The following is a 26,727-nucleotide window of genomic DNA, read 5'->3' on the forward strand; positions in this document are numbered from 1 at the left end:
TGCCTCCAGAACAGCAGATTTTGGGGACTAACATGGCACTGCCCCACTCACTCAACCTGGCATTCCTGGAGTAGGGAGCAGGCCTAGGGCTGCAGGCATGCTCCCCTATGGTACGGCTGGTGTGCCATGGCAGCACAGATCCAGCACAAGAATGCCACTCCAGCAGCTCCAGCGTTAATGTGTGGCACAGAAGAAATAATCTTCCCTTTCAATGATTGCATTACAGTGGGTGGAGGCCTGGGGGAAGGGTGTCATTGTACTGGCCCTTGTTTGGCAGGGAAAAGACATCTTCTGGGCTGCAGCTTCCTAGAGAAGTTGAAGCCAAAGCATTATCCAGTGTAACTGACCTCTCCATCTTCCATGAAAGCCTCCTCCCTGCAATTAATCTGAGTCCTGGAAACCCCTGCCTTCCGCTCTGATTTCCCAGTCCCCGGCAAAGTGCCTGACTCATCCTGCATCTCCCTGGCCATGGATCCTCCTTGCCGAGGTGATTGACTCCATCACCCAGGGGGGCTGTGCTTTGCAGTCTTCAAGAGGGTTGATCAAACAGCCTCAGCCTTGCATCTCCACGTCTGTGTCTGTATGTGTGTGTTTCCATGTGCTGAGCTGGCACCAGGAGGAGAGGTGGCAGGAAGTTACAGCCTGCTCTGATTCACTAGACCACTTCAAAATCCCAACTCCTCTAAATCTGAAAGGTCAGTTAAGACAAGTGACTCCTGGCTGCCCCTAAAGCACCACCCAGATAAAAGTAGGACCTGTCCACAAAAGTGCAGCCCTCCAAACATCACACACTTAGCCTGAGTTCATCATCAGCCCACTGGTGAGAAACGGATGTAGATGGTTACATCAGTAGGGAACATCTGCCCTAAACAGCCTTGCAAAACATTAGACAGAGACACCACGTGAGCAGGAGCTGGTTGTGGCTTCAGGATTTTCAGTTTGAGGGATCTTTCTGGTTAGGATTGTTTTCTGTTTCTTCTGGAATATCTACCTGGGGTAGAAGTCAGTTTCTTTAGAGACTTTTTCTTCCCCAGTGCCCCAAAGCTCCTCCACTCTGATGACAAATTCATAGACCCAAGGGCAGGCGGACTTCCTTTCACCTTGCAACCCCTCAGTGGGGCTGATTTTCTAAGACCTGAATGTGCCATGGACCCCAGCTGTCCATCACTCTACTGGAGTGTTGAGAGATATTCATCGCCCTCATCCTGCCAAGCCAAGCTTCCATGCCAGGGATACATGAGACAAAAATGAGCTGTGGCTGGGGAACAAAGAGAGCTCCTCCTTTCTTGCTCATGACACACTGTACCTGCTGACAGCCCCAAAGGCACATCTAGGTTTGGGCTGACCTGGTCGCATGAACCAGCTCTGTCCAGGGCAACACTTCACCCCTGTATCAACTCTTTATCAGAGGATCACACAGAGCTTTGCAAATGCCTGCTTATTATTCCTCACCACGGTCCTGGGGAGAAATAAGAGACACAGGGGAATCGCCTCATTTGCTATGGAGTAGGGGCACTTTCTGGGGTGGAACTGAGGCATTTAACAGATGAGAACAGTGCTGCTCCATGTAGCACACCAGCCAGAAATTAAATGAATGGAATTAAAATCGTGGTGATTGAGGAGAACTTTAGGCGGAAGCAGTGTGATTAATCACACTGAAACTTTGCTAAGACAACAGTGAAAGGCACCATGTGATTTTTATCAGGCTCTGTTAGGGCTCCACTAATACTCCAGTGGGACAGGTAATGCAGCATCCCAGCAGAACGGACTGGGATGGCAGGATCAGTACTCAGTTTGTAAAGAAAGAACAGAACTCCCCAAAGCAATAGTGTGACTGAGATTGTTGGACATAACCCACAGCTGCCATCAGACCTTGGGCCTGTTCACTGGTTGTGACTGCAGGGACAAGTGGCTCTCAGCCAGTAATCCAGGATGCCATTGTCACTTGCTGTTTGTGCCACACACAGTCCCATCCCTTGCCCTGAGGTGCTTTTTGCCATTCCCACTATTAAATTTCTGTTGTTTCAGGCAGACAAGACAAAAGCATGCCTGGTCTTTACCTGCAGCTTTATTTTCCCATTTAATTTCTGCACCTTGGGCTCTCCTCAGTCCCACCATTCCTTTGGAAAGCTTCTCAGCTTAGCCATCTCCACCTGCATGTGAAGCTAATGTGCATGAAATCAGTGGCAGGCACAGCTCCATAACCCTATGTCCTGGTGATGACTCTCACGGTGGTTTACAAATAACCCAGAAACTGCTCATCTAAGTGGGATTATCTGAAACACAAACTCTACTCAGTTGCAAGACATAGCTGCTTGGTCCCAAACCCCAAACAGCCCAGATGACAATACTTGCCAGGAGAAAAAGGTCAGCTAGAGCTCAATTTCTCTCCAGGATTTCAGGAGACATGAATTTGTCAATCCTTCCATTCTAACAACTCATTTCAGAGCGGATTGTACAAGACTGAAGGATACCAACAGGGACTGGGCACACTGTGTGAACACACCTCATTCTGCAGATGCTGTCCGAGATGATGGCAGGAGGAGGAGGATGAGATTATAGATGAATGAAGCAAGAGCTTGCAGTCTTTTTTTCTGGGCACTAACTCTAGTAATTATCAATGCCAGCTCTGCCAGCCCTGTGAGTCCACCCAGGCCACATACCACTGTGAGGTGGCTTTTGTATCCTCATTGCAACAAAGGATTTTATCCTGCTAGGGTTTATTATTCTTTTATAGACTGAAGGGTTTCAGCCTAATCTTTCAACAAACAAAAGGAATCTTTCAACATTTCAGTGCTGTTGTAATTGGCTCCAAAAATAGCACACTCAGAGCCACATTTTTTAAACTTCTCAAGTCCAAGGATTAACCTTTTTCAGAAAAAACCAATAACCCAAAGACCAACTTGTGTATTTTTTATATATCTCATCAAATAAACAAAAGACTAAAATTTGAAAGCTAATCTATAGTAGCTTTTATTTTCTCCCATCTTGTTTGCATGCTTGCTTCTGTGGCTGCTGGAGAGGAGGAGAGAGGGTTTACTATTGTTTCATGAGCCACTGCTGGATGTTTTATTGACCACCAAAGGCCCGTGGATCAGGGTCTGAGAAACACTGCTTTAGAGATAAACAGGCTCATTACAGGCAGCTCTCTGCTCTGCCTTCTGGTCCATGCTGCAGCAGACTTCACATTAGATCCCTTACCCACCCAAGGGTACTGGTTGCTTCCCCTGCACAGCTCCACTCATGCCACCCTGTCCTGGCAATTCCTGTGCCTTCAGTTTATACGCCTGGATCCATGCCATGCTCCATGCACTCCACCCAGGTCAGCTCCATGGCAAAGTACCATTGCCCCAGGCATGTAGAATAATGCCAGCTTGTCCTGGATCCTAAAAAAGACAGTGTGTGTCCCCTCAGAGGATGAGTTGCCTCCACTGTACTTCCATTACTGCAAATGGCTTTTCCTGCCAGGAAGACTGGCCACAGAGCAGCCCTCTCCCTGACCCGCCTCAGCTCTCTCCAAATTTTTCAAGCAGACACCTTGGCACCTCCCATTGCCTTCGGACTGTGTTAGTGTTGGCTGGCTGGGAGTGACAGCTTCCACCTTCTTTCTCCTCGTTTCATTAACTCTCACGTTAGGGGTTTTGATCTTCCCTGGAACCAAGCCCTGCCAAAAGATTGACTCCACTGCAGTGCTCCAAAATTGTCAGCGAAAGCTGCACAGTTGGTAATGACCAAGGCAAGGAAACGCACTGGATGCACTCAGGATATGGCATTCACATATTGTACTTTCATAAAGGTATAGCAATGGAAACATTCCCTATTTTGATTGTCCCAAAGCCACAGGAAAAAGGGAATTAAGGGAATTGATATGTCTGGGATAGATGCCAGCTCTGATTTACTCACATTTTTACCCTGATGTGAAATACCTTGGTCAGAGATGGAAAACTTTTATGGAAGACATGAACCAAATCAGGCCCTGCAAGTGCTGGTATCCAGCTAAGAGCTGTCTCAGCTGGCACAGCCTGAGAAACACTAAAACAAAGAAACTGGGAATCAAATGGACAACAGCAGCTCTGTAAGAAATTTCTTCTCTTCCACCAGAGGGTTTGGACATATCTGCTTTTGCAGCCTGCCTTCTGACCACAAAGTGCCTTAGGTACCAGAACACCAGTGAGTTAGGATGTAGGGGTTGGCAGGGCTCCTGGAAAGAGGATGTGCTTTATCATCAAATCCCAGCATGATTTGGTATGGAGAGGCACAGAGCGGTCAAGGCAGAGTGGTGAGCCCAAAACAGGGTTGCCTTTGGAAGCAGGATAAAAAGAAAATATCCTTGCTAACATAACCTCGCCTTCCAGTTTAACCTGCATTTTCCCTCAGAGAGTGCAAACATGCCTGCACATATTTTAGGCATAGCAACCCACTTAGGAAGACTCAGATGCAGGGTAAGTCCAATTAAAGCAAAATGGAATGAAAGTCCCAAATTATTTCAATGTATCAGAGCGAGGAGTTTGCAAATCCACTGGTTATTGCAAAGTTGTTCTGGGAAAAATAATTTCTGTATAGATTCCATCCCACTTTGCTGAATTCCATGGGAGTTTTGCCATCAACTTCAACGGGAGAAGGACCAACACATACTGGCAAACTTTAAGCAATGCATTAATTGTGCTTCAGGCCAAATGCATTTGCTCTTAGCCCCAATCCCACAATGAATTTTCTACAGAAGATCTCTGTCCCTCCAGTGGTGTCCACTGAAGTCAACACCAGCAAGGTCCAACGGCAAGACCTCATCTGACTGTCCAGAAACCCCTAAGAACACAGATCTGCATTAATCTTGCTGAGATTAATATGAGTTCGATTAAGGGCAGAGCTTGATGAAAATATTTCATAACATATCAAGCTAGAGGGTAGATCAAAGCTTTTTTTTAGCTCACTAATAAAGCAAAACAGAAATAGCACTGCAGAGGAAGTAGCTCGTTTGTTTGTGATGGCTCCCTTCTTTGGGAAGGTGACTACAGAAACCACAAAATTGTTATTGCTAAAATAATCAAAACAAAACACAAAAGTAGGCAGATCTTTTTTTGTTAAAAAACAAGCCCTTAAATTAAGCAGGATATCACCCATAATTATTTCTCTTGTTAAAATTCCCAAACACCAAACAGAGGGATGAAGCATTCTGCCCACATCACTCACCTTCAACCTCTGTTCAGAGCAAGGCAAAATTATGGAGGTCCTTTCTTGATTTATGAAGCACGTTGGGATTTTTTGCATGTATTTAAATTTTAACAGGACCCCCCAAATTCTTGTACCATAAACTAGATTTCCAGCACCTCAGTGTGCCACATCAAAGATGTGTCTGTGGTTCCTCTAAGGTTGTGCTCTGCAGCTGAGCTCACTGCTCTCCAAGGCACAATTATCAAAGGGCAGATACTTGTTTTTTTAAACTTGCTAGAAAGCCATTTGCTCCCTTAAATGTCATTTATGTCATTCAGCTAGAAAGTTTGTTTTCAGTATAAAATACTTTTTAATCACCTCTGTTAAGTCTTTCTACTTCATCTCATCTGGTTCCTATGGAAATGGCAAGTCTTCCAGAACTGCAAATTTTGTTTCCTAGCCAATGTTAGGAAAATTGTTGGTTTTTTCCCACTCTCTTCTGAGATAGTATTTGCATATAAATACTGTTCATAGCTCAGAAAATATATTTGAAATTATTATTCATTACACTGGAGACCTTCCATGTTTCCACAAGGAGCTGTCTTATTTTTTCTCCCCTTCCCCCTCCACATGCAAAAAAAATCTCCTATTTCCTTCTTCACTAATCCTCACCTCCTTTATATGTGCAGTTCTTCTTTACCTGAATTCTTGTCATATTCAAAAAGAGAAACCAGTGGAGAGAAAACAATAAAAAATGGCACCTTTTTTGCCAAAATAGCACTTCCCACCCTTGATCCGTGGCTGGCTGGCGAGGTTATAGAAGTCTGTAGTTGGTCTGGAGAACCAACTATTTTTAAAAACCCTCTATTCAAAGTTGAACAATACAAGTGTAAGTGCTCCAAAAGACATAAAGAAGGTTGTCAGGGCTCTTTGCCGTGGCTTGGGAGCCTCTGTGTTAAGGAAGAGAGAAAGAGCATGGGGTTGCATGTCTTTTCTCTATATGACAAGATACAGTGAGCTGAACAAAGAGTGATGGACTCCTTGCCAGGGTGAACACCTCACACTTAAGGACAGGGAGAAGAGAAACTGCTTGAGTCAGCCAGAACCAGTGAGGATACTCCTGTCTTGGCCTGTTTGACAGACACACAGTGATGGTACTTGCTTATGGATCCACTGGACATCCTGGGCTGGTTGCTGGTGCTTTTTCCTCCTTCTCCTAGCTCTCTGCTGTCCCTCTCTCTCATTTCAGGGCTCCACTTCACTGCTGAGCATGCATTTGGGATGGCACTTCCAGGTGTAAAACAAGCCTGAAACATGGGAAGAGACAACACCATCCATTGGGCAGTGAAACAGCAGGGTATGACTGCTGATTTGTCAATGCAAATGCTGTGCAAACCTCTGCTTCCAAGCCTTGTGAAGAACCATCCTTCACCTCTCCTTGGAAGGAGGACCCAGAAGGGGAGGTGCAATCTGTTTCGTGTGGGCAGCGAGAACAGAAGAACAGGAATTCTCTTGCTCTCCCCCACTTTTGAAACCCCCAATCATTCTGACACTGTCCCAGGCAAGGAGCAGACAGAACACAGCACCAGATGAGAGCCACATGCTGAGATCAAGTGGTGAAAATCTTTTCTGTGTCTCTGCATTGCTCCCGCAGGGCACCTGAATACCAGATTCATGAGCAAAGAATTTACTTTCTCAGTAGGATCATTCTTGGGATTAGCATAGAAACTTAACAATAATATAAATTTTAGCTGTCCCCTTGTTACCTCCTCACGCACCTTGGAACTCTTCAGGATCTTCTCAGTTGTTGACATGGAAATGCTCCTTTAAAAGAAAAGAAAACTATGATTTATCACTGTTTTCACCAGATTGTGGCAAACACAGAGTTCTTAATAAGATCACCCCCTCTATCCCTATAAAGCAGCTATGCACTAACAAAGAGTCTGTGCCTTTTCATTTGCTTTGTGAGCTATATTTTGGAAATTTTCAGGACTTGTGCAGCTGGGAGATGGCTAAAACAGTGCTAAGAAGGGCCATGGGTCTCTGGGTCTTGCAGCCACACCACCCGTGGAAGAAAGACCTGCCATGGATGCTGGCAGTCATGGGCAAACCTTCTTTCAGAGGAAATTGAGATGTGCTGGGAAGCTCCCAAGAGAGCAAAAGAATGCTTCCAGACAGTCAGGTGGAGCAGCCTGCTGGCTCCATCAACCTGACGGACTTGGCAGCCTCCCCTGCTCCAGCTGGCCAGGATCCTGCAGTCTGCAAAGCTGCAGGCAGAGTTACTGAATTATTGGGAGAAAACAGATACCTGCATAAGCTTATATACAGTGATACACACACACATATATATCCATATAGGCATCCACATACATTTATATATCTCATGGAGTGAGCTTGCAGGATATATGAAGTCCTAGCAGGACTATGCCTTATCCTGTCATGACTAAGCTGGTCTCTGTGTTAGGCATATTAACTCTGCAGGAGAGCTCTGACATCTTCCTGGACAAGATTTAAAGAGGCATTTTTATTAGCTTTTGTAGAAGAAACACTGGCTAAAAGCTCCTGAAGCTTGCTCAATAACCTCACATTCCCTGGGTTCCTCTAGGCCTGAGTCCTCAAAGTCTTCATAGCAGAGGCCAAATCCCTCTTCCAGATCCAGTCTGGGCACCAGGCTCTCTTGCAAGGCTCTCGACTGCTTCAGCACAGAACAGAGCTCCTGCTTACGTCAGCAGTAACTGGCCAAGAGGAAAACAGAACAATGCAGCCTTTATAGATTAACAATATTTCAATTTACTGTAAATTATGCAGCCTATAACATGGCCCAGAGGAGTAATTTGTCTTTCTTTTGGATCCTTGCTTTTTCTCTCCTTTCTTTATCTTCCCCTTTTCACTTCTCTCTTCTACTTCTATCTTTTTGCCTCCTTTTCTCTCTCCTTTCTGCACTTCTTCCCTTCCAACAGATCCCACTATTGCTCCAATGGCTCTGCTCCAATCTCTGCCTCTGTGTTATCTGCTAAAATCACTGGCAACAGAATATCTAAGTGGAGATGCATTCCCATGTCCCAGAAAGGGATGCATAAAGCAAAGAGAGCACTAAAAGAGTACTAGAGGGAGCAGAGGACTGGGATATGCAAGAGTTACAAGCAGGAAAGACCTGGGGTACATCCATTGATATAGGCAAAATAGAGAGCTCACCCCCAAGAGCAGCTGATAGAATTGTCTGCAGCACTTCTGTCTGAAACTGTCAGTCCAAGAAAAAATATATTTCATAGTCATAAGGATAAAAATAAATAGAAGTGTACCAACTGTGGAGTGTTGGATATTTGATCTTATCTGGAATGAGTGTGTGTGTACATGTGTACATACATCACTGTTATTTTATTACAGAGTGCTGTTACAAAACTTCCCGTCCCATTTTGCATAGATCTTCCTTTTCAGACATATGGTCACTGGCTAAGGGAATATTTACTGGGAAATGTTTCAGTTTTTGCAGACCCGGCTTTTCTTGGTTTCATTCTCGGGACTCCTTGGCAAAACCAGAGCCTTTGCCACAGATGCCCCAGACACTGCCTTAAAAAAAATTATCCTGACCAAAAATTGGTACTTTGGCCTGTGTGAACTGCTTAACATCATTGCATAAAAGCAGCAATTAGTCTGTAAGTTACTTACAATCTTTGCCTCCTCAAACCTTGATATTTAGGTCCCATGGAAAAGTGCAGTTATGGGCACATAACCATCACTCACTGGTTGCTATGTTTATTCAAACTCATCTTTGGCTCTCTTCCAAAAGCCAACCTCCCAGCTGATATTTGAGGTGTTGTTCACCTCACATGGATGCCTGCTCAAGGAAGGAGGAATCCCTTCTCCACAGCAAATACAGGCTTTCCTCCACTTCTTTCCAAACTTGAACCTCCAAGACTCGAGTCAAACTCCTCCAGCCCTGCAAAGGCCCAAGTTCCCCATGGACTGGCCATCTGTGACACCAAGGAGCTGCTTCTCACAATCCAAGACCCAGAAGATGCTGTGCAACCTTAACAAAACTCAACTGGTCCAGCTTCATTCCTGTCCAGCCACCATAGGGCAGCTCCTGTTATTAAGTTCCTGTTATTAAGTTCATATTCTCTCAAGGTCACCTGACAAACAAAAACACTTCCAGAAAAGAAAACTCCCTTGAGCTCATCCCTCCTGTTCTTGGGATCATGCCAGCCCACGTTCCCCTTCACTTTCCCAATCACACAGACTGTTCTTCGCCCCTCATTATGCATAAAGTGCTTCCAGGTCTCAGAGGAAAGCACAAACACACACGGACTTCCTAGAATTAAACATATTCTGCAAAGCACGGAAAACCTTCAGGACAGTCAAGCAACAGACAAGATTAACCCCATAGTCTGCACACACCCTGTTAATCCTGATCATGGATGTGGGGGGTGAGATGTTCCCTATTGCCCCTGGAATCAATCAGATCAATCAGATCCAGTGCTGGTGCCCACGTCCTTGCCACAGTGCATTCACCCTGCCTGCTGAACCCCAGGACAGGCAATTCAAGCAGCCCATCACAAGTGAGTGACCATCTTGTCCCTCAGGCCATCTTCTGAGGTTGGAACAGAGCCCAGGCACAATTGTTCATGACACAAACCACCTTACATCTTCTCTAGTACAGGAGTGAGCTGAAGATCAGACTGCTGCCTTTTAAAAGACAAAACCAGGGAACCATGTCACAGTAAATTCACAAGGTACTTAATTTTGCCCTCATTCTTCCTAAAATCACAGGGCTCTTTGTGCCAATGTTGTATTTTGGCATTGTGTTTCCTTTTTGTACAATTTTCTATTCAGCATAAAATGATATGAGAGCACAGAAACCCATCACTGAAGATACTGAAACCCTTCCTGGATCATCTGTTTGAGACCAGGTCTGTCTCTATCCCCCAGTTTTCACTTGCTGGAAAGTTACCCAGCCATATGTTTGCAATTAAAGTCTCAGTTCCTCACAGGCTCATGGCAAATAGTCTGCTTCACCTGGGTCACATCTCTGAAGGGAATTCCCCCAGACTGGATTTGCAAGCCATATTCGGTGGCAGCTCTGACACAGGTATTAGCCATAATGGAATCCATGTCAATTATGAGTTCATCCATTCGTTTTTCTATCCAGGCCTCCCACTCAAATTTCAGAGATCTCCTTCTAAAATGCAATTTGACCCATTTTGGAATGGAGAGAGTTCCTTAGTCACTCCATTTGAGACCAATTAGCCTGTTTGATTTGGGATCCTTTATCCCTCAGCGCTCTTAGCCTGTCTGTTCCAATAAATGTTGCAAAAAATCCCAGTGTCTGAAATCTCTGCATGCTTCATGGACCCTATTTCCTACCCAGTAACTGTACTCCCTTTACTGCCTTTTCACTGACCTGAGTCAATCACAGACTCTGGGGTTACTCTGTGCCATCTCCTTGAAATGCCTTTCAAATTTGTGCCTGTGGAGGCCATGAGGATGAGGAGGCAGGCATAAGTGACTTGTAACACTTTCTCTTGGCTGAGGAGCTCAGAGCAACCTCTTCTGCAGAGAACCCACGATGTGAACAAACTCTCAGAGTTCACTTTTAATCAACCTCACTGATTTGGTTTGAAATATTGGTCAAATCCTAATTGCTTCCTTTCCAACGATCTGATTCATGGTCCAGTCAGCCCAAGAGTTTGAGGAGAACTCCAGCTTTCAAACCAAGGATTAACCACAGATTTGCTGTGATTATTTGAGCTCAGAGCTTTTGTTTTATGTGTCCTTCCCGGATGTTTCCAGCCTCTCATGTCCCTGCAGACAAGTCAGTGGTGTGGATTCAAGGCTGATAATGGAAACAAGGTCACAGGTTGTGAGAAGATATCTTCCTGCTTTAATTCATGATCTTTAGAAGTTCTCCAGGTTCCAAACCAGAACAGGCTGAAATGTTTGTGAAATGAGGGTGCAACCAGGGTACAAAAATAATTTAAACCTGATATAATGTAAACTTCTGACGGAGGAATGAGCCTGAGCATGTATTTAACTTTGTGTGTCAGCACAAAGAAGACAGCTTTCCTCATTAGGTGCCCAGATGAATTGTTAGAGGAAAAGGGCTGGAATTGGCTCTTCCCTCTTGAGCCTCTGGGTTTGACCCTGGACTTTTGGCAAGGGAGGTGTGTTTCAGCATCCAAACCTGAACCTGACTCTGAAGTTGGCCACTTGCCCCCTCTGCACACAGCAGACATAACCCAGCTGAAAGCCCCCACGGTCTTTTGCTACACAGGAGTTCAAAATCCAGATCTGGATTTTCCAGCCAGGGATCATCTCCGACTTTCCCTGCTTCGAAGTGCAATTCCACTTGCTTTATGTCACTCACCTGCTGGCTTTGCAGGAAGAAAATAATATTATAAAAAACCCCAACCAGTAACAATCCAAAAGACAGCAATGCTGTCCCAGGAACATTCCTCCTTGCACAGCATGGAAGAAGACAATTAAGCCCAGCAGTACCCGCATCCTCAGCCCTTTGGGTCTCACAGCATTTTCTCCCTCTTTCCTCTGCCTTTGGTTTGGGGCTTTTATTTCAATTTTTATCACTTTGGCTTGTGCTGCCCGAGAGGCAGGGGACCTCGTTGGTGTCCTTGAAGTGTTTACTCAAGATTGGAGCACACCCAACCAAGAGGTGGTTTCCAAGGCCCCTGCAAGTGCCTGAACCCTCCCCCCCACCCCCCCCCAGTGTGTTTTATGGAATGGGGTGGCTGCAGCTGGCTCTGCAGAACTGCCCTTGGGGACAGGTTTGCCTGCCAGTGACCAGGAGGTGCTGGGGGTAAAGCACATCATGTTCATCCTCCTCATTTGTCTGGCATGTGGCTGTGGAGAAGTCCTGCTGCAAGTTAGACTCTGCCCCTGTTCTGGCTGATCTCCAGGCTTCCTGTGGTGCACGGCAACAGTGGTTCCTTGGGTTTCCTGAGCCGACAGCACTGCCTCCTTCAGGAGCCCTCCCTGCACATCCTGAACCCAGGAGCTCTGATCCCATCCCACAGAAACCAGACCCCCAGGCGTCTGTGTCTTGCTCATGCTCTCCAGTGACACAGGACAGGCAAAGCCCATGACATGCAGGTTTTGCAGAAAGCTTTAGCACTGTTACTTTTTATGGTAGGTTGCATTAAACTTTAAGAGAGATCCAAACAGAGCAATATAGAGTTCAGCACATCCCCATCCTCCTTGCTATCACCACCCTTGCACAATCTCTTGAACTTGGATCAAGGTCTGTGAACTTTCCAGTTGTCCTGCTGTACAGCACTTTTCCACACCAGGGAATCTATCCTAAAAGGATATTCATCCTGCTTTTCTCCATTTTTAACCTAAGTGGTTCTTCACTGAATGCCCTCTGTTTCCTTCCTAAAGTTTTGTCCTGTTTCTCTTCATTGCCATCTACCTTCCTCTTCTTTTTGGTCCTCCATCTCATGACCTTTTTCCATGATTTTGCGTTCCTTTGCTCTTCCAGAGTGGGTAAGAACATTTTATATTGGCAATAAGGTAATATTTTAAAAAGAAGTTTCTCATAATCAAACTGTATGGACAGATATATGTGAACACTCGTGTTTCAAATGGACACTGTTTTTCTGAAACATTAAAAAAACATAACAAAATACATTTCCTGCTGGAAAATAAGATATTTCAGAACATTCAAAAGCTGTGGAAACAGAATTTTCTTGCATTATAAAAATGTTTCATTTTGGGGAAAGACTGGGTTTTCTTTGCTTTCCTTTTCTCCAGAAAAAATATTCAAACCAGGTATTTTTTGAATGTTTCCACAAAAAAATAACAGGATTTGTTTAAAAATCTTCTAGTGAAAAATGTCCAGTAGGTCCCAGAGGTGGGTCCATTCCATGGTCACAATCTCTTTTGATGGTGGTGAGGTTGGTTACGCTTGGTAAGAGATACAGTGAAGAACTAACAAACATCCTCTGCTGTTCTGTTCCTGTCCCAGCTCTCCTCCACCACAGGCCTCCCCCTGCTCTCCAATCTCTTGGTAGGAGGGAACATAGTATTTGTTATTGGTTTCTCACCAACCATGGAGCCTCATTTCTTACACAGCCTCCCAGGACAATCCCAGGTTCTTACGTGCACATGAAATACGGCTCTGCTGGTGCAGCCTGACGGGCTCTCTCCATGGGCAGCTTGCAAGGAAACTCACCCGTGGCATTCTGGCACCATTTGGAGCCCATTAGTTCTGCTCCTGCTGCTTCTGCTTCCTCTGGTGTTTGCAATGCTGCCGTGGAATGAGGAGTGAGCCCCAGAAGAGGCACATGCCTTGGAATGTGTCACTTGTCCCACCACTGCTAATAACTACTGACACTTGGGCTTCCACACCTCCAAATAGGTGAATGGAGTTTTCTTTGTTGTGCAGAAGAGCTCGAGCCCAACCGTCAGAGTGAACGGAAACTGAATGCCGGTGACATTTGGATCCGAGGCTGGAGCTGCACTTTTGATACCAGAGCTTAAGTCCATCTGCACAAACAATATTTGCTTTCTTCCCACTGTAGTTTTCTGTGCCTCCAAGCCTCACTATTGAATCAGGAAGCAGCCATTTAAATGAAGAGAAGAAAGGAAAAGAGAGAAAAGAACAAGAAATGTGGCACTTTTTTATTTGCTTTCTAGGTTTTGTTAGGCTTTCAGGTGCAGTTGTCTCACTGAGCTAGATATGTTTTTGTAATCAGATGGGCAAGGTATATACCCTTGGAAAAAAGAACACCTGAGAGGTTTTGAATAATTACACACTACTGATTACTAGTGACCCAGACCTGATCATCAAATCAATGTCTCAGAACAGTTTAGGTTGGAAGGGACATCAAAGATCATCTCGTTCCCAAATCTTGACACAGGCAGGGACACCTTCCACTAGACCAGGTTGCTCCAACCCTTGTCCAGTCTGGCCTTGAATACTTCCAGGGATGGGGCAGCCACTGGGCAACCCCTGCCAGTGTCCCACCACCCTCAGGGTGAAGAACTTCCTCCCAATATCCAATATAAATCTTCTACCTTTTCGTTTCAATCCATTCCCCCTTGTCCCATCAGTAATGCCTCTCTAGTTCACAACATCAGGACCTGGAACATTTCCCCATCCCATTAGTGAAAAATATTTCCTGTTTGCAGAGCAAACTTCTATCCCTGAGGTAAGAAGCACATCGTAACACAAGGGTTGGGAAACATTTGTCAGCATTGTCTCTTTTAAATAGAAATCAGCACATTGCAGCAAATGCCACAACCATCTTGCTGAAAAATAAAATTATTAATGACACTAATATGTAATAATTAAACAGTACTCATAGAAGTGGATTGTAGGCTGCTCTTTACTTGGGTTGGGTATTGCCCAGTTGGATCAATGGGATGTTCTTTAGGGATGCAGCAAACTCAGGGAGCTCCTGTTCTTTGAACAAGGCATTGACTCTATAGGAACAACAAAACATCACAGAAGTAATCACATCTCAGCAAGAGTTCCAGTTTTCTGGTCAGAAACACTAAAAATCCAGAGCACCGATGGTACAATTTCCACACCCACCTTGTGTCAGCCTGACTGCTCCCATGGTAAAATCAGTCACTGTGTTAGGAAGAGCAGCCTGTGCTTCTGAAAATCCCCTCTCTCAGATTTATTTCAGACTGCTGTAAAATGTTTCTTCAACTCAGGTCTAAACATCCCTTCTTCACAAATGGCTTTGTTCTCTATTCAAACTTTGCCTCACAGCCACTGGAGACATGGAAGCAAAGTGGTCTTTGGTCATGCCTGCCAAGAGTTTGGCTCAGAGCAGACCCCTTACTCCACCTTGAGGCCCCAGCAATGTCAGCTAACACACTGTGCCCGAGTTTTTGATCTCCCTTTCTGGTGCAAATCATTGGGAGTCCACTGCTTTCCATGGGGCCAGGATTTCACACACTGCATTTAAGCTACCACTGAGTGCAAAGGCCATTCCTCACAGTGATGGACTAAGGCCCCCCTAAAGAAGCCATGAGCAGTGCTAAGGAAACTCAGACATCTCAGCCTTTGCAAAACCAGTGGAAGAATTTTCCCTTGGTAACAAACCCTTAGCATCTTTTGTTTTGGAAAGTATGAAAATGTTTCCATATATTTTTTCCAAAATGCAGCCCTCAAGAGTCTCGTGTTGCTCTGATGCTGACAAATCCCTCTGCTTGCCCCAGGAAAAGGGAAAAAAAAAAGAAGGACAGCCCGTGGAGTGTCTGAAAGATGGCAGCATCCTCAAGCATCCCTAAGCCTTGTTATCCCTGTTTTGATCCCAGGTTCCCAGGGCTTCTTGCCAGGTTGTTGGGGGTCTGGCATCTCTGGGGGTTTTGTCTGGATTCTAGGGCAACAGTCCCGAGCGACTGTGGGCTTCCTGTCCCACAGCAGGATTGAACACAGCACAGGGGCCCCAAGCCCTGGAAAACACGGCATCCGTCTGGCAGGAGTGCAGGCTGTGCTCCCGCAGACTCGTGGCTGGGCTCACCAAAACAGAACCACTCTCGAGGATTTCAGCAGTGACGAAGGAAGACTTCCTGACAACAAGGAAAGCTTTCCATTACCCATGTCCCAGACAGTCCCAGCCTAGAGTCAACACGGTGTTCTGGCAGAGGTGGAAAAGTCCTCAGTACAGCCCAGCAGCTGCACCATGAGAGCTCAAGGCTCAGGACCCTGTCCCAGGGCAGCTGCTGGGCAAACTGGGACCTTTTCCAAGCAGTTATCTTCCTCCCCAAGCCCTGAGGTGAGCTATTGTTACTCTAGCTCCCTCCCTACCTCTCTGCAGAGATGCTCCCTCCTGGGAAATGAGTCACACCTTACAGAGAGGCTGAGGAACCCTCCGGAGTTGCCTGGGTGTTGACTCAGAAGGAGATGTGTGTGCTGCCAGCACCAAATGTCTCAACCAGAGGCTGTGCTGGGGCAGTGCTCATGCTGTGCTGACGCTAGTGAGCAGAGGGTGCCTGTAGCTATCCAATAACCAAAAGTGACAGGCCAGGAACCCCTTCAGGCATCTCGGGTGGGTTTTTAATGCAACACTCAGGCAGAATTTTCGTTCCAGGTTTTGCGTTGAATTGATTTCTTAAGCACACAGACATCCAAGCCTGGGCCTCCAGCTTCCCAGCTCATGCAAGTGCTCGTTTGCCTGTAAAGCCCTGAAGTCCATGTCACAGAGCTCCCCTGCTCTGTACGTGGGCTCTGCTCAATGCCTGGCAGAAAGAAATGGCACAAAAACTGTTGATAAATCATCAGTGGAAGGCTTGAACTCCAGCCAAGACAGATAAAAATAAAAGAAATTAAAATAGTTGTGTGTATGTGTGTGTTTTATGTAGGGAACATTTATATTTTTAAACTAGGAGTAATTGTATTCTGTATCTGAAATGGCATCTGAAAGTGATTTAGTGGAACAATGTGGTTTCTGATTGGTGCTTGAACTAGTTCCAAAACATTTTTTATAATAAGCATCATAAAGATCCCAATTATCTGATCCTTTTCCCTAACATGGTCAGAGAGGATGTTTCCAAAGAAACGGCATTTGGGTTGGGTTTTTTTTTCATTTGTGACACTGATCCTGCAAACATTTACACACACGCTTAATCCTGTGAGCAGTCCCAGAGAAATGAACCAAAGCAGCTCTCAGCAGCAAAGCTAATCACAAAGTAAACTACTAATGTTCAGATTTGCTAATCAAGGCAGTCCATAGCCTTTCAGGGAAAGGTCTGCTTGTTATTCTGAGAGCTGTTCAGGATGCATTTACGATTCAATAAAGGAGGCCCCAGCTTTACCAAAATAATTACTTACTCAAACAAGCCTGTAAAACTCAAGGACTGCCCCAAATAAAAGGAGGCTTCCCCCCCTCCAGTTTAATAACATAAATCTAGTGAAATGCATCTTGCTGCCATAAAATCAGTTCTACATGCCTTAGAAACCGTTGATTTACTAAGTGGGCAGGGAGGTCAGATCCTGCAAGGGACTCAGAGAGCTGAACAGATGGAGAGAAGTTTTAAATCTGAAAGTTTTGTCCACCCACAGAAAGGAAGAGCATTTAATATCTTACCCTGTAACTTCACTCTCCAAAATAAGATGCATAAAAGCAATGCTAGAGATTAAATGGAATCATTTTGATAGCTACTCAGTAAAGGGGTTAAATAATGACCCTAAACCCCACTGTCTGCAAAACTGGCTTTCCACTGGCAGCATCCCCCTTGCTCTGGGGCCCTGCAGGAGGGCTGGCTGTCACATCCTGGGCATTGCCTTTCCCAAGAAACCCTCAGGAGGCTGCAGGCACAACTCCAGCACCCTGCAGCACTCCAGACCTCCTGCCAGGAGCACTGCAGGGCAGGCACGGACAGGGATGGCAGCAGTTAGGACTAGCAACAGGGCTTGCTACAGGACAGATGATATCTTCTTGACAGAGACAAGAGTCTCTGACTTATTAGAAACACCTCTTCCACTTTTCACCCTGCAAAAAAAGTCTTTCTTTCCTGAACTCACTGGCTTTGGCTAGGTCCTTCCTGGCACACACCACAACAGGGGAACCACAGGCCATCCTGGATGTCAGATTTCTGTTCTCCTTTCAAACACCACCTCAGTTTTCCTCTGTTTTGACCAGCATGGGGTTTGATGTGCTGCAGAGGACAGTTGGATGCCACCTTAATACCACACGTGGTAAATAAGCTGCATAGGTTCATGTGTCAAAAAGGCTGTGTGTAAGATTGCCCTCAGGGTCCTCTTTCTCCACCTTGTTCTTGCCTGGTACAAGGAGACTGTGTAACAAGGGAGAAATATCCAAGCAGAGGGCAAAGGAAACTGCTAAGCAGTTGTCCTCATTCAGACTAACTCCAGTTTGAGGAGGTGTGAGGGAATTAGGCAGCCTGTTCAGCCTCACGCAGCAGGGCAGCAGAGCTCCAGCGGCAGGGTTGCATTTGTAGTCAGGAGGAATAGGAAAACAGCTTTAAAAAATGCCAGCTGACTGCTTGTGGATCAGAGCTGATAGACACCACAAACCATTCCTCACAGCACTGTTCCATGCTCTCTGCAAGCTCACACTGAAGGCAACTGTGCTTTTGCAGTACTTCAGCCCTGTCCCACACCCATTTCACCTATAAAGTGCTATCAGACCAATCCTGGAGGTGCTCAACCTGTGCAGCCCCCAGCACTGTGCAAGGGTAATTAGCCTGAGTGGGTGGACCTGGAAGCGTCACCTAACTGCAAGCAGCCACCTTGCTATCGGGTGCCCCATGTCACTTGGATCATGTTCTGATGATGTGTGAACACAGAGGTGGCCAAAAATAAATAACAGAAGACGCCTTAGTCCCCTGAGCACTGAGCCTCTCATGCCAAGAAATATTCTTGCTTCTTGCTGCCTTTTTTTGTGGTGGTTTTCCTGAGACTGAAAACGCTCCTCCACTGCAGAAGATGCAAAAAAATTCCTGCTGACCTCAGCATTGAGTTTCATCTTTTTGAAGCTTTGTTGCGCCTCTAAGATAATTTATGAGGTGTCAGGATTTTCCGACCACAAATGTCTTGGACAAAAATCGGTTTTACACTACAGATGCCATGAAAAAGAAGCAATTTCAGTCTGTTTTTTCTACAGCACTGTCTGTGTCCACAATGAAGCATGGGTTCAGAGCTCCTGGAGATTATTTGTGTAAGAGTTGTCTGGGCCAGCACTCCACTGAGACTCAGGCTGGGTCTGATTCCCCACCTTTGCCTCATTGCCCTGATCTTCTCTGTTGGGAGGGGAACTCCCATTTCCTGGTGCTGTGCCACGAAAACATGAACTTGCCAAGCTATTCTCTGTATGTGTGTTTGTGTGTGTATTTGTCGAACAAGCCAGAAACACCAGAAGTAAAATGATCCATTAACAAACCACATTTTTTAACAACCACCAGGATCCCCAGATTTCTTGTCTGTGGACTTCTCTTCCCCATGCTTGAGATTTTCAAGGGGAAAAAGGAAACCAAGAAAAAAACACAAGAGCCCAGCTTAGCCGCCTCTAATCCAGTATGCACCTCAGTCTCCATGAAAGTGTTCTTGGGACGACAGCAGTATTTCCCTTGGCTGGGATGCCCAGCCTCCTGGCTCCTCTCAAGCTGCAGAGCTGTAGACATTCCGCTGAGTAGTTTGCAACCCTGCCTGCCAGGAAAACCCAATGTCTCCATGGAGAAGTCTCAGCGGAGGAGTTTGATACTCAGTCAGGGATGGAAAGAAAGGAGTTTATGCCTCCCTGAGACCAATCCCTTTCCTCCAAAAAAATTTAAAGCAAGAGGGAAAAAAGAGAAAAGGGATCATATTCATACAAACATGGGCCCAGACATGCCAGCAGTGTTGGTGTGTGGTGTACTGCTTTGTGTCAGGATGGGCCCAAGTCATGGGGACTTGGGCCAAGTGTCTGTTTAGGTCAGTGGGAGTCTATCAGCTTTGGATCAGGCCTGCATTTGGATCTGGAGCTGAACTGCCAAAAGTCTGGGCACGCTCGCATCTTCTGGTGAGGGGGAGCTTGGTTTGGCCTGGTTTGGAGATAGGAACCAGCTGCAAATGTAGGCCTCCAAACATGTTCTAGGAAAGAGGTTATAAAAGAGCTCCTTCTTGCTCAATGCATTTATTCTCTGTGGGCCAGATTCTGACATCTTCATTAACACTGAGCAGAACCTCACTCCAAGTGCAGTTACATTGACCTGAATGGAGTTTTTCAAGGAGTCAGCAAGTACCTCGTGTCAGTAAGGGCAGTACCATCTAAGGCTCACAGCTGTTTGCTCCATTGTCATAAATGAGTTTTTTCTCCTTCATGATATTAGCACTGTTACAGAAAAAGCACATTGGGTTCCCTTCTTCCTGGCACCTCTCCAGCAAAATGCTGATTGCAGATTCTTCCTTACTGCTAGTGTGATAAGAAGCAAAAAGCACAGGAGCTCAGCTTATAGCTTCAACAGCTATAAAAATCCTCCTGTGATAAAAAAAAAACTGTGATGAGAAGGTCAGAGTTTCTTCCTGAGCATTTCTCGAAACACCTTTTGTCAGCTTTTCCTCCCAGACTTGAACTGGGCACTTAAGCTACTGGGCAGCTGAATGAATCACTCATTTAGACAATTAGGTGCACCTGATTCGCACGACTTGGAAGCTGTGCTCCTAACTCACATTCAGTCTTTTGAAAACCTCACTCACAACACGCGACAGCTGCACATTTCATTCTCTCCTTTCCAGGACAGTGACCAGATCATAAGCCCATACTTTCCTTATTGAAAAGGAGGGGAAGAAACTCCACCCTTGTAATAGGTTTCCTCACCATTATCAGCAGTTAGCATGACTTTTAACTCATTCTATATAAAACTCCTTCTTTCCTGCCTTTTTATCTTAGACTTATCCTGCACAGTGCTCTCAGGTATTACAAGCAGGTATCCAAGAGTCTGCTGCTTTTCCAGCAGGCACTTCAGGATTTTATGTGGGCGGCAAATTCTCTGAATCCCTGATCTCCCTCAGAAAATTGATCTGATGTTATAACAAAGAGTAAGTGATAGACTGTTGTTTGTCAAGAAAGACCTTCTGGGAGACATTAAGAAGAGGGCAACCTCTTTTAGGTTCTGCTCTGGGCTGATGAGCAGATAGTTGCCAGTCCATGCAAACAGTTGCTAGTCCATGGAATTATAATGTCTAAAAGGGAACAGCTGAGTTCTGGAAAACTGCTGGCAGCAAAACTGCAATTATTGGTCATTTATAGGTTGGGAGGGAATATAGTGGCAGGACAGGGAAGCTGGTGGAATAGGTCGTTTGCATACGTTTCACATGCAGGAACGATTTTTATAAGAGCCATGTCTTCAGGGGACGGGTCCTGCTTAAGACTTGAGATCTGTGCCTACTTTAGGGGATACAGGAGAATGGGATTCTGGTATTAAGTCCTGGCCTGACGCTCCCAGAGCCAAAAGGCTTTGCAATGTAAGTTCTGAGTGAGCTGGAGACTAATATGTGTAAACCCAGGGAGTACTGGAGCCCTTTTTGCAGAGGATGAGCAGGTTAAGCTATTTTGTAAGATACAGCTAATGAAAGATCATTGCTGCCCTGAGGAGAACGGAAGGGAATTGTATTGTTTATGCATTACAATTGCAGCCACTAAGGCATAAACAAAGCAACTTGCATAAAACCAGACAAAGGAGGTTGCCGCAGAGTCAGCAGTTTCAACTCAGGTTTCCTGTGTCCCAAACTAGCACTTTAATCATCTTCCTTCTCTGTGAGAGAGAAATGAGTATCAGAGAACGCAGTGAGTCTCCACATTTTTCTAGCCCAAGACAGCACTGTGTCCATTGTTGGGACTAGCCCCCTAGGAGGAATTATTTCTATTCAGTTTGTGTGTGTCACAGCCAGATAATGCACTGGGTGGTATTTCCCTCTCTTCCCCCAATCTTTCTCTTTTATGACCACATGACTTCACCCCCTCGTGTGAGTGACAGTACCCATTAGACTAGACTCTGATGCAAAACAGCTGTGTGCTGAGAAGGGGAGGAAGGGAGTGGGGAACAGCAATTTAGAAAACAATTAAGAACATCAATTCCAATTCATTTGCTTGGCCAGGATAAGTAATTTCTAAGAGGTAACTTGATCTGTAGCGGATGGAGATTAAAGGCGCACTCCATTATCTCTCGTTTACAGTCCAGAGGAATTTGTTTTAACTGGTTACCAAGGAGGCATGGAAAAAAATGGGAAAAAATGGGGAAAAAAAAAAAAAAGAACCTTTGCCTAAAAATGTCTGAAAAATCCTCCTGATTTCTTCTTTTAAAGAGCTCGCATGGATTTATTAACTCGCTGAAAGTATGGTTGCATTGCATGGCAAGAGGAATGGCTGAGCTTTTGGAAACAGAATCCTTGCTTGCAAGAGCTTGGAGGTGCTTTTAATCAAAACCAATTATGCCAGTTTTAAACAGCAGTTAAGATTTTGGTGCAGAGATAGACCAGAAACATGAGACATGGGGTGCAGAAGCAGATTCAGCATTCCACAGAGGAAGCAGAGGATCTGGAGGAGAACACAGTGAGCTGAGCACTAGGCAGCCCCAAGTGTTCTCCTCCTGGCTCTGACACTGCTGCACTCTGCTGTGAAAGGTGATTCCCTGCACTGCTTTACCACTGCTGTGAGCAAAACAGGGGTGAAATACTTGGGACACCTCTCAGAGGTGCTGTGAAACTTCATGAGTAAATACCCCAATGTCCTTTTGAACACTGAGTCTGATCTTGCCAAAGCAAGGGCTTGTGACCCAAGAACAAGTGCTCTCCTGTGTTCACACTTGTATTTGGTATGACACCAAAAACGGAGTATGTGATGGAAGAGCCCCTCATTCTCTACCATGGAAACTCCACACTCTGGGGCTCTCCCTTTCCACCCTCCTCAGCCCCCTGCAGTTTTTCACAAGCTTGTGTCTGCTTTTGCCCCAGCTCCTGTGGATCTTGATCCCTCACTCCTGTGTTGCAAAATACATTGCTGTCAAGAAGCCAAGATGCCTTGCCACTCCATACCATCAAAATGCTTCTCATTGGAGTTATCATTTGGAAAGCCTTGGCACTGGTACTGGTACTGGGCATTTCATCCAGGAACCAGAAAATAACAGCCCTCGTGCTTGCAGGAACAGAGGCCGCAGTATGCCTCTGGATCTGATGTGAGGAGCTCATGGGTAGGGTAAAAGCACACATGGAAAATACCAACCATGAGCTGGCCTTGAATCTGCATTTCCCTGGCTGGACCCAGACAGACTTCTGCCTCTCCTGTCCAACTTTGTTTCTCTTAGGGATATCATGAGAAGGCCAGCCTGCACTTTATACAGCTCCATCCCTGTTAGCTACCTAAGGCTCTGGGGTGATGTAATCACTTCAGTGCAAATGGGAGCAGAAGGATGTGATGTGACAAAATTTCCTGGACCACCAAATAAATTAAAAAGTAGGCTCCCAGCTCAGAAAGCTTACCCTCCCAAATAAACATGTCCCAGCCTCCCGTCCTCACACACACTTACCTTCTTCCACCCCAGGAAGCTGAGCTCCTCACAGACTCCATTACAGACCCAGAATGAACAGGTTCTTCCAGCCAGTCTGTATCTCCCATACAGTAATTGCTTTGGTATGGGCATCTGAGAACAAGACACAACTGTATATACTAGAAATATTCCCAATGCATAAACTGCTCAGTAGACTTACTTTTGTCTTGTTGCCAGGAAATGTATTTGGGGCCTCTTGCTAACCTCACATTTCTTTGATTAGAGGGGCATGGCCAGTTTTTTCCATTAGTTACAGGGAAAAAAGGAATGAGAAACTGGAAAGGCCTCTCTAAGTACATCAGCTCTGCAACAGCACATGAGACCACCCCATTCCACCACCCTTCTTGTGACAGCCATACTTCTAAGGGTTGGAAAGGAATGGGGGGAAACCCATGTCTCAAATGTACTTCTCCAGAACAGGGAATTTCACTGTGGATAAGCTCAGAACATGAGATCATTTGTGCAGCATAATATAGTGAGCTCCAGGGTGAAAGAGGAGCCACTCCACAACCAGTGGGAACAAGTGATGACGGGAATCAGCAAATGGTCAAAACTGGTTGGGGCAGGAATTTCAGAAAGTAAAAATATAGTCAGCCAAATTGAAGTGCGGCCGGGCAACGTGAGTGAACAGCCTCCATCTTCCAAAGAACACCACTAGGTCTGTGTGACAGTGAATGGCCAGGACCAGGGCCTTAGCCTCACAATCTGCTCAAAACCCTGCTCAGAAAGGTGAGTCAGGATTACTTTGCAGCACAAGACAGTCTTTTGGCTTCCCTTGGTCCCAACTCCTCTGCATCCACAGCTCCCTGGGGACTTGCCTCCCTCCAGAGGCTCAGCAACAGTTTGTTAAGTGCCAAGTTCTCTTTAGAGACAAGGTGACCAAGACACTGCAAAGTACTCTATTTTTGTCCTGGAGAAGTTATCGCCCTCAGAGTCTCACTCATTAAGACAGCAACCATCGTAATCCAAACTCCTTTGATGGAAGTGGGGAGATTGCCAAAGGGAGGATTAGCTGATGGATGTCTTGAGCTGCAAGGGTGTCTCATATGGATTTGTGCAGGATTTTCACCTCAGCTGTCCTGGCTGAAGCTCCTGTCCTACCATACCAAGACACTCTCCTTGCAGGCCCTACTCTGCCTCTTGCAGCAGCAAGGCTGTGGCCAAGTACTGGTTATGTGCTCTCATTTCATCTCCCTTGGGAAGGCATAGTGCACAGCATGTCAAAGAAAACCCAGTCCTAGCCTATGAAAAACTTACCTGTTGTACACATAAGGAAGAAGCAGCTTTGTCTGGAGGCAAGATTGATTCAGGAGGGATTCCCAACTCAGCTGCTCAGTGATCTGACGCTCTGAGCCATTGTTTTCCCTTCCACAGTAAGGATTACATTTTCTTCTCTCTGCACTGCACCCTTTGAGATCTATGCATGAAATCACTGTAAGTTGCTTTGTGCTTTTAGGCCTAGCCTTAAGTAAAGATATCTAAAAGCCACAGTTCCAAAACTTATTCCCAGACTATGTAATAAACAGGTTTCTTACTATTCTCCAGGTAAAAGGAATAGCACAATCCCTGATTTTCTCTTGTCCATGACTTTGCCTCCTCCTTACTTTTGTCTTGATCTTTGTTTTCTGCCACTGCTCTTCTATGGATACATCAGGCTACTTGTGTGCACTCACTGTTATGGGACAGAAAGGAAGGACAATCTGCAAAGGCCAGTTGGATCCACTTCTGCATTCTCAAGTTATGTGAGAATTTTCATTTTGGAAGAACAGTTCTCTAACCTTCACCATGGAATTAAGCCTTAAAGGGTGTTAACTACAAACATAAGATAATTATTTTCTAAAATGTCATTATTTGACAGCCATCATTACAATAGAGTGTTTGAGGATGCAAATACTCCAGCCTGCCTCAAACATCCACTTCTTCTCCCACCACCATATTTGCAGTTCACACATGGCATGTGGCCACTTCTTTCTGATGCCTAATCCCAGGGGAGTTCTGTCCACTCCTGACTGCCAAGCAAGGTACAAAGCAGGAGGGGAGTGAGGTACTCTGTGTGCTGTGTGCTGTCAGCTGCCCCAGAGCTTCTTTATTCCACAGGATTACAAACCAATCAATGGTGGGTATCTGTTCTTTTGTCACAGGACCCAGTGGAGCAGGGTATAAGACTGCCTGTAATGTTATTACTAAGAGGTTCCCTTGGGTTGTTTTTAGCAGAAATGTGAGTTGCTTGCTTTCCAGCAAAGGATCAGTTACAAAACTAACACCAAGCAGAAAGGCTTTTTTGAGAGCAGGGGCTCTGTTTACCATGTTAATTTCAGGGAAAGTTATTTGGGAGGAGGGAGGAAGTATTTAAATCCTTGTTTACCATGCTGGAAACACAAATCCCCTTGGTTTACACAAATAAGAGAGAAAATGGCCCAGTGGCATCAGCACGTGGTGGCTGTGACTAAGGAGAGCTGGGTTTGCTCCCTGCTCCAACCCATATAGCTCTCTAAGGTCCCTCTTTCCATAAGATGAGATTCAACCCATTTTGCGTTTGATCCCAGCTGAAGACTGAAACACTTATCAGGAGTGAAAGACAGGATATTCCTAATGTCAGATTTGTCCAATAGCACTGGATGTACTGAAAAGTCTTGCAGAGGAACTGGCCTTGCTTCCTGGATTGTTAGGCAGCTGTAATAACCCACTGGACTAAACAGCTGAATTAAGACAAGATGAATGTACTCTGCTTTTTGGGGTTCCCATATATGCAATGAAGCTACCTAGTCCTTCCCCATCTGCCAGTGGGGTGGAAAAGATCCTAATTATGACAACCTGCTCTAATGCTGAAATGCTGGAGGCCATAAAAGCCTGACTGTAGGCAGATCTATCTGCCTGAGAAGGCAGCAGTGGAAAGCAGAGCATTGGTTCCTAAATCCTTTCTGTTTGGTACACACACCTGTCCTGGCTGTTGTATAACTGATTTGGATCACCACAATGTGCTCTGCTGTCTTTGTTGAGGTGATATTTCTGTCATTGATGTAGAGATTGCAGTCTGTTGGGGCAGGCAGGATGAAGCTGCCTGTGCTGAAAGAGCCCAGAAAATGAAGTAATTAGTTCCTCATCTCAGCTGCATTTGGGCCAAGGCCAGGTTTGTTCTGCCTATGGAAATCAGAATTGCTCCATGTTATAAACTGAAGGTCTTATCAGACATCAACCTGAGGATCTACAAGGCTGAGGAAAGCAGAGCAACAGGGACTGAATCCTACCTGAGCAGTGAAATGATTTGGTGTAGGGTGAGAAAGCACTCAGTGCTCAGGGTCCCTCTGCCTTGGCATCCAGACAGTTAGGGGTGGAAACACAGACTAATCACAGTTAGACTATCAGGGAGCACATCAGAAAGCAAAGTGACTCTACAGACACCATCCAACAGGAACCTCCTTGCCCTTGCTAAGTGGTCAGGGCTGCCTCAAATCAAGGCAAATACGGTGCCTCTGGGAACTCTAATGTTTTACTGGATCACTTAGTTTCTCTTGATGAGTGCTGCTTCAGAGTCTCAGTTGCCTGGATCCCAGTGGGGAT

At 45.6% G+C, this 26,727-nt stretch overlaps 1 pseudogene across 1 annotated transcript; it reads right to left on the bottom strand.

The window, feature by feature from the left end:
* Positions 1–1,448: 1,448 nt before the first annotated feature.
* On the bottom strand, positions 1,449–25,299 carry LOC146434122 (uncharacterized; annotated as a pseudogene). The gene is made up of 7 exons (XR_014853593.1): positions 24,424–25,299; positions 23,146–23,259; positions 7,585–7,650; positions 6,918–6,978; positions 6,297–6,458; positions 3,447–3,664; positions 1,449–1,459 (listed from the first exon to the last, which is right to left on the bottom strand). The product of XR_014853593.1 is annotated as an uncharacterized LOC146434122 (transcript).
* Between the last annotated feature and the right edge of the window lie 1,428 nt (positions 25,300–26,727).

Source organism: Lichenostomus cassidix, chromosome 8, assembly GCF_008360975.1.
Source record: "Lichenostomus cassidix isolate B80296 chromosome 8, HeHo_3.0, whole genome shotgun sequence".
NCBI classification, from domain to species: Eukaryota; Metazoa; Chordata; class Aves; order Passeriformes; family Meliphagidae; genus Lichenostomus; species Lichenostomus cassidix.